Below are 13,030 nucleotides of genomic sequence, written 5' to 3' on the forward strand. Positions count from 1 at the left end.
CCGGCCAAGGGCACGTACTTCTCACATCAATGTTTCTCCCTCTCTCTCTCTCTCTCTCTCTCTCTCTCTCTCTCTCTCTCTCTCTCTCTCTCTCTCTCCATTCCACTCTCTGAAAAGAAATGGAAAAAATATCCTCGGGTGAGGATTAAAAATATATATATTAAATGTATATATAGTTATCTTGGGTTCCACCCCAGGAGGCTGTGAGTCAGTATTTCTGTGAGAAGGCCTGACTAAGCATCTAAGTTCCAGCTTTGGGAATTGCTGCCTTATACACCTTTTTAAAATAGAACCTGGGTTTCCTGGGGGCTGGCTAATTTGGAATCTTGGTCATGCTGGGACGTCCTGTAAAGTACTGATGCTTACAGAGTTTCCTGAGGTAGCAATTAAGGGAAGTAAAAGAACTAGACCAGAAGAGGGCTTGTACTTATGAGAATGGTCAGGCAATGACAAGTGGCATTGTTAAAGCAACCTCTGATCACCCTGCCTTAGGGCTGATGAATATGTTCCACAATATAAAAATAATTGTGCACTTGTCAGCAATTCCTCACTGAAAAATGTTTCTGATACTGGAACAATTTATAAGCAAGAAGCTGTTGGTCCTGTGATTAATAAGCCCCCATTTTTTTGTCATGGTACCATAGGAATGAGTGAACCAGCAGGATCCAAGCACCCACTCCCAGCTTCTCTATGGAAATGTTAAGATGGGGCTCTGATACTTTTTCAAAGACATTCAGTGGTGTTCAGTGAGGAGCAGGTGTCTGCTTCTGAAAACAGGCTGAGGAAGGGCAAAGAGATAAAAAAAGATTGAGCAGTGGGAAAGTTGGGGGTGGGGACAGAGGGGATCATGATTTTAGAGGGGCCACTGCACCCCAACAATAACCCTTTATTTTAATGATCTATCATTAAGCGACTGATTTGGTCAGGCCACATATGTAGGTTATGGAGCATAAGGAGGTACTGTTCCCCTTACCGTCCTCTGGTTCCTTCAGCTAACCTGGCCCATGTGGAATACCAAAGCATGCTTTCAGATTCACCCATAAACAGCTCGAGCAATTTACCAAGCCTTGCTCCCAACTTAACATCTCCTCTTAAGTAGAAAGCGGTTATTTTTGAAATCTTTGTTTGGGCTAAACCTTGTCAAGTTAATGCCTAAGCCCTGGAATGGCTGTCAGCTCTCACTGAAGAAGTTACTTCTCTCCCATCCCACTGTCCCTATGTCCTGAATCTTGGAAACGTTACCCTCAACTAAGATTGTCAGCTTTACTTTTGATCTTCTCGTCTGCCCTTTGCCTGCATACTGCTCTTGAGCATTGGAAATGAGTAACATCTCGCAGACCAGGGCTGTCCAGCTTCTAAATCATCCCTAAGGGGTAGCTCCTATAGTCCTTGATCAGCCTCTTATGTTTGGTCTCTTCACCATCCAGAATTCTCACTGGAATTCTTTCTCCCAAACATCAAGGACAACTGTGGTTTATCTCAAAGACTCTAAGTGGAGAAGATAAGTATAGAGTAAGTTCTTTTTTTAATGGTATAAGTAGAGGGAAATAGTACATGGAAGGTAGTGTTGGGCCCTGGTTGGGTAGCTCAGTTGATTGTTGTCCCGATACAGATAGGCCAAGGTTGTGTATTCAGTCATGGGTCAGGGCACATTCAAGAAGCAACCAATAAATGGGTGGATCAGTAAATTGATCTCTCTCTCTCTTTCAAAAGAAAATTTAAAAAAGTAGCATTGGTGGTACCAGCTAGCTGGCCCTCTCTCCCAGCCTTCTCCATCAATTCTGAATATAATTTTTAGCACCTCTCTACATTTGGGATACAGAGCCAAGCTTTGCTTAATTTAGTCATAGTGTACTTCTTAAATGAATGGCAACCCTCAAAATGAATTTGTATAATCCTGATATTCATTTCATTCCAAATATTGTTAACCTTCCAGCCATAAAGCCCTTGGAGCCACTTCACTCGCTTGCTCTTAAAATTTCCAGAGCTTCTCTTATTCATTAACATGGACTTGAATTCAACTATGAATTGTCCTTGACAGTCTAATTGGATGGATATATTTAGTAAATGTTCCTGCATTTAGCCATTCATTCATTTAAAAAGTGTTCTTTGAGTGTGGGTCCTGTGCCAGGCACCCTGATGTGTAAAGGCTAGCCTGCCCCCTCCTCCTTCACATGCCTCTGCCTGTGGACCGGAAATGCCCTTCCTCTCCCTGAGTTAGCCAAGCTTGGCCAGCACTCTGTATGCCACTTAGGGCATTCTGGAATTCTAGTAAGTGATTATTTGGGGGGATATCGATGAGATCACTTAGAGCATGAGTCCCCCTATTCATCTCCTACAAATAACTGTAATCAGATCTCATAGAAGGTGCTCATTACTAGCAGGATAAAGTATGGATGGCCTAGAAACTTAGGTAGAGGTCTAGGACTTAAAGTAGTGAATAAAGAATCACTTAAGGTTTTATACCAGGCGTGGGATAACTAAAATTGGATGTGTCAGGTAGAAAATTTGGCAGAGACATTAAGATGTTTTAGAAAGTGTGTGACAGCAGTAAATGCTATTAAAAAATTTGGTATTTCAGTCATGGATTGATGGAGGCCCAACTCAGCAGTGTACAATGGGAAGGGAGAGTATGGGAAGATCTAAGAGCTATTTCCTTAGGAAAATGATAGAAAACACGGGGGAAATTGGCAACAGGAAATTCAATATCCATTCAAGCCAGTGCCATAGTTTCTAGGAGAGAATTTTATGAAGATGGAAAGGTCATGAGCATGAGTTTTGGACGAACAGTCTAATATTGGGCTACCGACTTCCCCTCTTGGTGAATTTATGACTTCACAGAAGTTACTTAACATCGTTGACTACTACCTCCTGTCTTTCCAGTTCGGGTTCTCTGGTACCCACATTCCAATAATTCTTCCACCTCATTGGGACCTCCCAGGACCAGATGCTCACTACTTTCCACTATCTATCTCTCCACCTTCCCCAGCGTAGGTGCCATGGTCCATCATTATAGATCTTTACAAACAGCGTTAACCCTCTCTCCATCCACCATACTAACCTAGAAAACCCTCAACCCCTGATAAACTCAATCTGACTTTTTGGGGCCTGTACTCAAGCAGCTGATTGTTGCTGGGAAAAAGCCACACAGCAGTGACTGCCTTCACTTTGACCCCCTGACTGTAGACAAGCATGTTGAATAAGAACCACTTGTGATGTAATCAAACTATTTTTATCTTTTACCAGCCCTTTAATATTTATTTAGTGCAGTGAACTCCTCTGGAAGAGATTCTAGTGACCTGCAGCTTTTCTTCTCTTAGGAAATGAATAATTCTACAATCTCTTTAGGTCCCAAACACAGTCTTAAACAGTGACAAGAATGTCCAGGCATGACTTAGTGTTGAGTCTCCCCACCTTCTGCAGGTGGGAACTGCCTGAGGCAGAGAGCTTACTGTGGGGAAGGGGCTTCATCACTCTGCTGTCTCCGTTCTTCCTGCTCCTCTTCTCCCCATCACACTGTTTGGGACCCACCAGAGTGTACAGACAGCGAGGAAAAGAAAGCAGTATGTGAACTAGTACTCCTGAAGTCTGGTTTCAAGCCCTCGAGCACGAGCCGGCACCCTGCTTGGGCCTGGTAGATGAATTAGAGCCAATATTCATCATCTCATGGGTGCTTCGGTCGTTTAGCAGTTTCTCATCCTGGCATCTCTCTCCTTCAGTGAGGTTAACTCAGATGAATGCAGCTCTACTCTAGGTGGCTGCTTATGATCCCTTCCTCAGCGCTGGCATCAAGCACCATCTCTCAGCCTTTGCCCCCCAAGGTCTCCTCACCCCTCCAGACAGCCCAATTGGGCAGGACCCAAGATGACACCATGCCAGCTCCCTCTCTAGCCTTTGGTGAACAGGAAACATTTGTGTCCCCTCACCATTGCACATTCCTGGAATGAGACTTGTCCCAGTGCAGTAAAATGCATTGACCAATGCAGTCAAATAACCCTCCTCTGGCCTCCATATTTCCATGTCCACAGTTGGCTGTAGCTTTCCCAGGTGTCCCTAAGCCTTTCTGCTCCCAGCTCAGGGAACAACTCAGTGCTGTCCTGGTGGGAGTTTTGAAGCCCACTTTACTAGACTTGGTTCCAGGGTAGCATCCTCGCACCCACCCATAAATTAGAGGGAGGAATCGCTCAGCCTGGCATCAGCAACATTTCTCCATTTATGTTGCATATATCAGCAGTTTGTTCTACTTAGTGCTGAGCAGTATTTTATGCTAATATACCACAAACTGTTCTCCCATTGTGCCTATTGGTAGATGTGACAGTTATCAACTTGTTGCCTCTCAAACTCCGAATCTACCCTTCATTACCTGCTCTGCGATAGTGGGATAGCCTCTTTAAACATTTCTCCTTTGCAGTGAGAACAGTATTGAGCTTTGTCAGTAGATGGTGCTGGAGTGACACTGCCGGAGAAGAAACTTCCTGGTCCAGTGTGCTCCTGCTTGGCTTCTCTTCTTCCCACTGCACGGCTGGCACAGGTACGTGCACAGGGACGTCCACTAGTGTTCTGCCTCCTCTGTGCATGCAAAGCACACAACACCTGTGAGCTCACAGCCTCAGCCTAGCTCAGTGCCCACCTCACTCTCATTATGGACTCTGCTCACCTCAGGCTTGCATCACCCTGCTGGTGAGCAGGCTCCTGACACTCACCTCTGGGCCCCAACCAGCCAGCTTCGCCCACCAGCTCCGGGGAGGGGTGTTTCCTGCTGACCTGGAACCTGCACCAGGCCTGGCCTGGGCTCCTAGCACACTTCACATCACATTACAGGTATACCAACAAGGTTTGCCTCCCAGGTTAACGGAGAGGGCCCCCTTCCAGGTTTGTTCCTTCCTCGAACAGTCTCAAGTCCTCTTTACACCTTCATAGTTACTCCCCTGCTGGTGTTAAGTTTTAGCATTAAAATTCCCTTGGTTAAATTACTGTGTGGTTTCTGTATTCTGATTGAGCCCTGACAAACAGCTTAGACATTTTTATTGTTTCTGATTCGGGGCAATTGTGAATAAAGTGGTCATGAACAGCTCTTGTCTTTGGTCGGACATATGTGTTCACTTTTCTTGATAAAAGAGTGAAATAGCTAAGTCATGTGGTAAGCATATAAGAAATACACAAGAAATTGACAAGAGTGGTTGTACCATTTTATATTTCCATTAGAAATCCACTAATGCTTGATATTGCCAGTTTTTAATTTTAGGCATTCAGTGGTTATGCAGCACCCTGATGAATGTGGGGGATGAGCATCTTTTCATGTGCGTATCAGCAATTATGTATCTCCTTTTGTGACATGTCTGTTCAAACTTTTTACTTGGATTTGTCTTATTAAGTTGTCATCTTATTTATGAGTTTTAATGGTGTCTTTCAAAGAGAAGAAATTTTAATTTGGATGAAATCCAATTTATCTTTTTATTTTAGGGTTAGTGCTTTTTATTGAGGTATAAATGACATCCAACATTATATTAGTTTCAGGTGTACAATATGATTCTATAGTTGTATACACTGGAAAATGATCACCACAATAAGTCTAGTTACCATCCATCACCATACATAGTTAAAAAATATTTTTTTCTTGTGATGAGGACTTTTAAGATTTACTCTCTTGGCAACTTTCAAATATGCAATATAGCATTATTAATTATAGTCACACTATGATTGTTAGTTTTATAATGGAATATTTGACCACCTTCACCCATTTTGCCCACCCCAATCCCTCTGGCAACCAGCAATCTGTTCTCTGTGTCTATGGGCTTGGTTTTTGTCTTTTGTTTTGTTTTATAGATTCCACATGTAAGTGAGATCATATGGTATTTGTCTTTCTCTGTCTGACTTATTTCACTTAACATAATGTCCTCAAGGTCCATCTATGTTATCACAATTGGCAAGATCTCATTCTTCCTTATGGCTGAATAGTATCCATTGTATATACTATATGACATCTTCTTTATCCACTCATCCATTGATGGTCACTTAGGTTGTTTCCACATCTTGGCTTCTGTAAATAATGCTGCAATAAATGTGGGGGTGGGGTGCATATATCTTTTCAAATTAGTGTTTTTGTTTTCTTTAGATAAATAGCCAGAGGTAGAATTGCTGGATCACATGATAACTCTTATTTTTTATTTTTTTTGAGGAACCTTCATAATGTTTTCCATAGTGGGCACACCGATTTACATTCCCGCTACAGTGCACAGCATCTGCATATAATTGAGCCAGATGCGATCAGGTTGATGTACAAACTGGCTGCGCCAACTGTATCTCTATGTCTCTGTCATCATTTAGCATTATTCAGTTTTCTAATTTTTGCATAAAGTGATAGCTCATTATTGTTTTAATTTGCATTTCTCTGATTATACTCACTCTGAAGCTATCTTCATATGCTTATTAGCTTTGAAGTTTGCTTGTTCATTTCCTTTGCCCATTTTCCCATTGAGGTTGTGTTTTTATTGTTGATTTGCAGGGCTTCCTTGTATATTGTAGCTGTTAAACCTGTGGCTACTTTTGTCATTGTAAATTACTATTCTGTAATCTGTCTACTAATTTTTGTCCATGATGCCATTCATTAACTATAAATCCTTACTTTTAACGTAATCACATTACACAATTTTTAGCATATGATTTGTGCTTTTGAAATATGAAAAGTTCTTTCTTGCCCTTAGTTCATAAAAATATTTCTCCTACATTTTCTTGTATTAATTTTACATTTTACCTTTCCTTTTTGAGTCTATTAAACCACCTAGGACTTATCTTTGTATCTTGGTTTTGGTAGAAATTTTTTTTTTTTTTTGGTCCAGAGAGTGAACCAGTTTTAAACAATTCATTTCCTCCATTGTTTTAAGGTGCCCCCTTTGTCATATATTAATTTCTCAGGTATATATGTGTCAATCTTTGAGTTTCCTCATTTTTTCTTTAAACAGAAATTGATTTAACCATTAATGGACTTAGATTATTGCATATAAGTTATAGAGTAAGTTTAGTAGAGTAAGTAGTTCTTAACATACCAATTGAAATTTTATTTAGATTACAGTGAATTTATAGATTAATTTGGGGAGAGTTAATATCTTTATATTAATTAAATGGTCTCATCCAAGAACAGGGACTGTCTCTTCATTTATGCAGATCATCAACTCTGCTATTGGTGTGAAAATTCTCTCCATAGAGGTATGTTTGTTTGTTTTTTTAAATTTATCTTTATTGTTGAGAGTATTACAGGTGTCCCATTTTTCCCCCCAATTGACCCCCTCCACTTCGCTCCCACCCCCTCCCCAGGCCTTCACCCTGTTATTAACTGTGTCCATGGGTTATGCATATATGCACGTAACTTCTTTGGTTAATCTCTTCCCACCCTCCACCCCCCTTCCCTCTTTCCTCTGAAATATGATCGTCTGTTGCATGCGTCAATGTCTCCGGATCTATTTAGTTCGTCAGATTCTTTTGTTCATTAGCTTCTTCTTAAAGAAGACCCTTCAACATTTCCTGTAGTGCTGGTCTGGTGATGATGAACTCTTAGCTTTTCCTTGTCTGAGAAGCTCTTTATCTGACCTTCAATTCTAAATGATAGTTTTGCTGGGTAGAACAATCTTGGTTGTAGCTCCATGTTTTTCATCACTTTGAATATTTCTTGCCACTCCCTTCTGGCCTGCAAAGTTTCTGTTGAGAAATCAGCTGACAGTCGTATGGGTGCTCCCTTGTAGGTAACTAACTGCTTTTCTCTTGCTGCTTTTAAGGTTCTCTCTTTGTCTTTAACCTTTGGCATTTTAATTATGATGTGTCTTGCTGTGGGCATTCTTTGAGTTCCTCTTGTTTGGGACCCTCTGTGCTTCCTGGAATTGTAAGTCTATTTCTTTCCCCAGGTAGGGTAAGTTTTCTGTAATTCTTTCAAATAGGTTTTCAATTTCTTGGTCTCTTTCTTCCCCTTTTGGCACCCCAATAATATGAATGTTGGGCCTCTTGAAGTTGTCCCAGAGGCTCCTTATACTATTTTCATATTTCTGGATTCTTTTTTCTTTTTGCTCTTCTGCTTGGGTGTTTTTTGTTTCCTCATGTTCCAAATTGCTGATTTGATTCTTAGCATCCTCTACTCTACTGTTGATTCCCTGTAAATTATTCTTCATTTCAGTTCCTGTAGCCTTCATTTCAAATTGGTACTTTATTATGTTATCGATTTTCTCAGTTATTTCCCTAATAGTCTGCTTAAACATCTTTATAAACAAAATTATGAACTCTGTATCTGTTAGCTTGCTTTGATCTATTTCATTTAGTTCTTCTTCTAGAGATTTCTTCTGTTCTTCCCTTTGTGACATGTTTCTTTGCCTCCACATTTTGGCTGCTTCCAGGTATTTGTTTCTATGTATTAGGTAGAGCTGCTGTGTCTCCTGGAATTGGTAGAGTGGCTTTGTGTAGTAGGTGTACTGTAGGGTCCAGTGGCTTGGCCTCCCTAGTCACCTGAGCTGGGCCTTCTAGGCGCTCCCCTGTGTGGACTGTGTGCACTGTCCTGTTGTAGTTGAGCCTTGGTTGCTGTTGGCGTCCCTGGGAGGAATTGACCCCCAGGCCAATCAGCTGTGAGGACCAGCTGCAACTACAGCCAAAGAGCTGCTGTGCTGGAGACACCCCTAGGGAGCAGGATTTACTTCAGTGGGGCTTTGGTGTTCACCAAGTGCGCCCCTTGAGTGTCACTTGGGGATGTGGTAGGGTTGTAATCCAGCGTGGTTGAGTCTGACCACCAGGTGCACTGTCTCTGGGGCCTCCCGGGAGGTGCAAAGTCAGCCTGTGCCAGTGCCTTGCCCAGGGCCACCCAGCATGAGCTACACAGCAAACCGTAGGTGGCTACTACTTGTGCTGGGCTTGGCATTGTCCAGGAGAGGCCAAGCTATGAGCCAATGCAGGCTGCTGCTAGTGCCAGGCCTGGGGCCGTTTATCAAGCTCTATGGGGCACGCTGCTGCTTGTTTGAGAGATTTTAGGAAAGTCCTAAGCATGAGGCTCGAGAGGCCCCTTGCACAGAAAAGCCCCTGGAAATGGCCTGGCTGAGCCTGCAGGTGGGAAGGGGCGGGGCCTCCCGGAATCATGGGGCGGGGCCAAAGGTGTGAGTCAGGTGCTGGCGATTCAAATATGGCGCCTCCCTGCCGGCTGTGTGGGGAGGACTCGCCACAGGAGCCATGGCCTCCGCCAGCCCTTCTGCCTGGGAGGAAGCTGTCCTCCCACCTCTCACCCGGATTCCAGGCAGGTTAGTTCCTCCCCAAGTGCCCCAGGTCCGTTCACACTGCTGCCCGGCGCTGGGCTCAGAGGGAGCGCGTCTGAGTGAGTCCGTGCTCAAGTGAATCCGTGCTCGGGCCCTTTAACAGGAAAGCCTGGGACTCCCGCGGCCTTTGGGACCCTCAGGGACAGTCCCCGCTGGTTTCACAGGCCGGAGTTGTGGGGACGTCTCTTTCTGGCCCTGGAGCCCTGGGCTGGGGGCCTGATGTGGGGCTGGGACCCCCTATTCCTCCGGGAAACCCCCACCGCCGAGATTCCCTCCCCCCCGGGTTTCAACCTCGGCACCGGGTGTGGGCCCGCGGCCGCGTCTCCGCGATTCAACCCCGATCCACCCGTGTCTCCGCCCCTCCTCCCGGTCTCGGTGCTGCTTCAGTTCCCTGGTTGTGGGGCTTCTGTGCAGCAAGATCTCAGGAGGCTCTGAGTGATGGTGGTTCTGAATTTTCGTTGTAATTCTGATGTGGTTGCAGGAGGCAGCAGGTGCCGCTGTTACCTACGCCGCCATCTTGTTTCTCCTCCATGGAGGTATATTCTTAAATAATCCCTACTTAATAATTTAAATTGCTGTTGTAGATAATATATTTATCACTTATTAGTTATAGCTGTTATAGAAAAAATGCAATTGATTTTTGTAAGGTGATCTTGATCTAGCAACCTTGCTGCTTTTTAAAAATTAGGTAGTGATCAAATTATCTGTAAATTATAGTTTTATTTCTGCTCTTTTAATTCTTACACCTCTTCTTTTTCCCATTGTGGCACTCTACGGGATTCCTAGAACTATGGTAAATGGTAGCAATTATAGTGGGCCCCTTGTATTGATCTTAATCTTAAAGAGAATGTGTCTAAAGTGTTTCCATTAACATAATATTTGGTGTAAATTTTTTGGTATATGACTTTCATCAAATTAAGAAAGTTACCTTCCATTTATTTGCTAAGAGTTTTTATTATGAATAGGATTAAATCTTATAAGAATGCCTTTTCTACATTAGGATAATAATGATTTTTCTTCTTTAGTCTATTAATGTGGAGAGTTACAGTGATGAATTTTTGTGATAATAATGAACCATTCTTGCATTCCTGGGATAAATACCACTTGATTCGTGTACTTTTTAATACATCGTTGGGTTTCATAGTTTCTATTTAGGATTTTTGCATCTACTAGATTCTATCTACTTAGTATTTACTCTAGATTTTAGGATGGATATTTAAGGAAGATTGAAGTTATTCAGTGTCTTCAGTCTCCTCAAGAACATTCCAAGGAACAACTTCTGTACTATTTCTGTCCAGTGTTTTAGTTCATGCTTATATTTTTAAATTTCACAAATCAAACATTATAGTTTTACAATATGCTAATATTTACTAATTTAAAAAAATCTGCTCCCTTACTCACTTTTCCTTCTTGCATCTCAGCCCTTCAATCTAGAATCATTTTCCTTAATAGCAGCAAAAAGCATTTACTGTGCCAGGTATTGTTCTGAGCACTTTAAACATATTCTCATTTCAACCCCCCAATAACCCTATGAGGTACATACTACATTCCTTCTGTCTAAAGAAAATCCTTTAGAATTTTTTCTCTGTATTTCAGTTTTTGTTGTCTGTCCCTTTTTTCCTTTTTGCTGGGGAATTTTGCTCTTTAGAAGCACAGAAGTTCTTAAACACATGAGAGAATATAGGATATCTCAGGGAGAAAGCAAAAGTGGAAAAGAAAGAACCCTGGGGAGCATCAAAGCTCATATATGGGTCTTACGAGCCTTCCCTCAAGAGATGGGGCCCACTGGAACTGCAAAGCCAAGGGCCAGGTCCAACGCAGTGGAGGTCACTTGGAGGGCTCTGGGATGGAGAATGCCATCCTTTCTCCAGCAAGCAAGTGCTCTGACTGCTGCGCTTCTTTTACTTAAATCTTCTATACCCCTAGACCCAACCTTAGGAGGAAATGGCATTGCCCCGAAGTGACTAAATGTTAACAGACCTTTCTGTCCCTCCCTGAAGCGGGGGTGCTCCAGGAATCAGTGACTGATGTCATTCACAGCACTGGAGGTCAGCTGCTATGTTTACTGCTTATGTCAGGTGTGGCTGAAATAAGCAAGACTGCCCCAGCCACATGCCTGAGCAGACCTGCTAGACACAAGAGCTCGGAAAGAAATGAACAGTGAGTCATAAGCAGTGCCCTTAGCTCCATCTTACCTTCCCCTCTATTTGCCTCTGGGCCGCCCTTGTGAAGTCTGTGGTAATAGAAGGCTTTGAGGGCCTGCAAACAGGGACCCTGGGAGGCAGAGCCTAAAAGCTGCCTGTACCAGCCAGGTTCCATGGCCCAAGGACACCACTGTGGCAACAGAGTTAGTTCACAAACAGGAGTCAGAAGCCCAGGTCCTATGTTCTTCAGGCCTTTTTCCTGAGATGAACGGCTTTCTCCTGCCTCTCAGCCAAGGCACCCCTCTCCTTGTTTTACTCACCTGGACTCCTGTTTTCTCCTAACATTAAGAGCCATCTTCAAAAAGCAACACATGAAACCATTTTCAAACTGACTTTAATCATTTTTTGCTGCCCAAATACTGTACATGCAGAAGCCATGTGAAGAATTTTCTCCTCAAGGGAATTGGCAAGAACTTTGTATGAACGGCTGGTAAGTCATTCCCAGCTGTCCACCTGCCACCCAGGAGCCACAACCAGTTTGGAAAGATGCTGCACATAGAAAACGTATAGAGCACAGATATAAAAGGCTAATTGCTTCTTATCTAAACAGTGTGCTTGTCAGTCCCTATCAGCTATCTCTTTCTTTGCAGGATGCATTTGGATATTCTAAAAAAAAAAAGGGTTCCTGCCTCCTGTGAATTTACATTCTAAAGGAATGGGTAGAACAATCAGGCCAACTTTTCCCAAGGAAGCAGCCACTCTGCCTGCCGAGATGTCATCTGGTAAGAGAGGAGTGGTTTTAAGGAGCAAAATACTTGGACAGGAAATAAATTCCCTCTCTCCTCCCATCAGAGAGGATTTTCTTTAAAATTCTCCGATGTTTAACTCTCCCACGGATGCACTGTAGAACCAGCAATGAGGACCTACCCAGCCTCATCTGCTGGTGGGGATACTGAACTACACAGGATGCAGCTGAGGTTGTAACATCACATCAGCACCTTGAAAATTGTCCATTGTAGACACCTCTTAATTAGATCTCATCATTACACAAGAATAAGAGAGAATAAACCACAGAGTTGGGAGCAGTCTGTTAGGATTCCCAGAGTTCTTGTCAGCAGCAGCATCTGGGCGTGGACGGATGAGGACCTGCACCCAGCTTGGGTACCCAGCATTGGAAGAAACCAGTCCATGGAACCAGGTGCCAGTTGCACCAGGCTCACAATCCTCATCAGCTTCAGGTCAGACTTTTAAAACCAAGAGGGAATGGTGCAGCAACTAGCAAATGCTCTGATTTTGCAGAAGAGAAAGCTGAGGCCCAGAAAAGCGAGGAGTCTTGCACATGGTCACTGTTTCTAGCAAACTTTATATAACAGCCTTTGATGGTCTATAGCCAGCTGTCCAGGCCACTGACCAATGGGGTGGATGCTCTGTCGCTCCTGGAATTCCCAGGGCTCATTTCTGTTAGCCAAGCTTTCTGGAACCCAGTCCCAGGGGCCCTTCCTGGCATCGAGGTGAGCTCCTTGGTAAGCCTAAGGCCTCTGTCCTTATGGGCCAAGTTTCCCAACAGAGTGCTGGGAGGTTTTGCAGAAGTACTTACACTTT

Source organism: Miniopterus natalensis, chromosome 9 (assembly GCF_054644295.1).
Source record: "Miniopterus natalensis isolate mMinNat1 chromosome 9, mMinNat1.hap1, whole genome shotgun sequence".
Lineage (NCBI taxonomy): Eukaryota > Metazoa > Chordata > Mammalia > Chiroptera > Miniopteridae > Miniopterus > Miniopterus natalensis.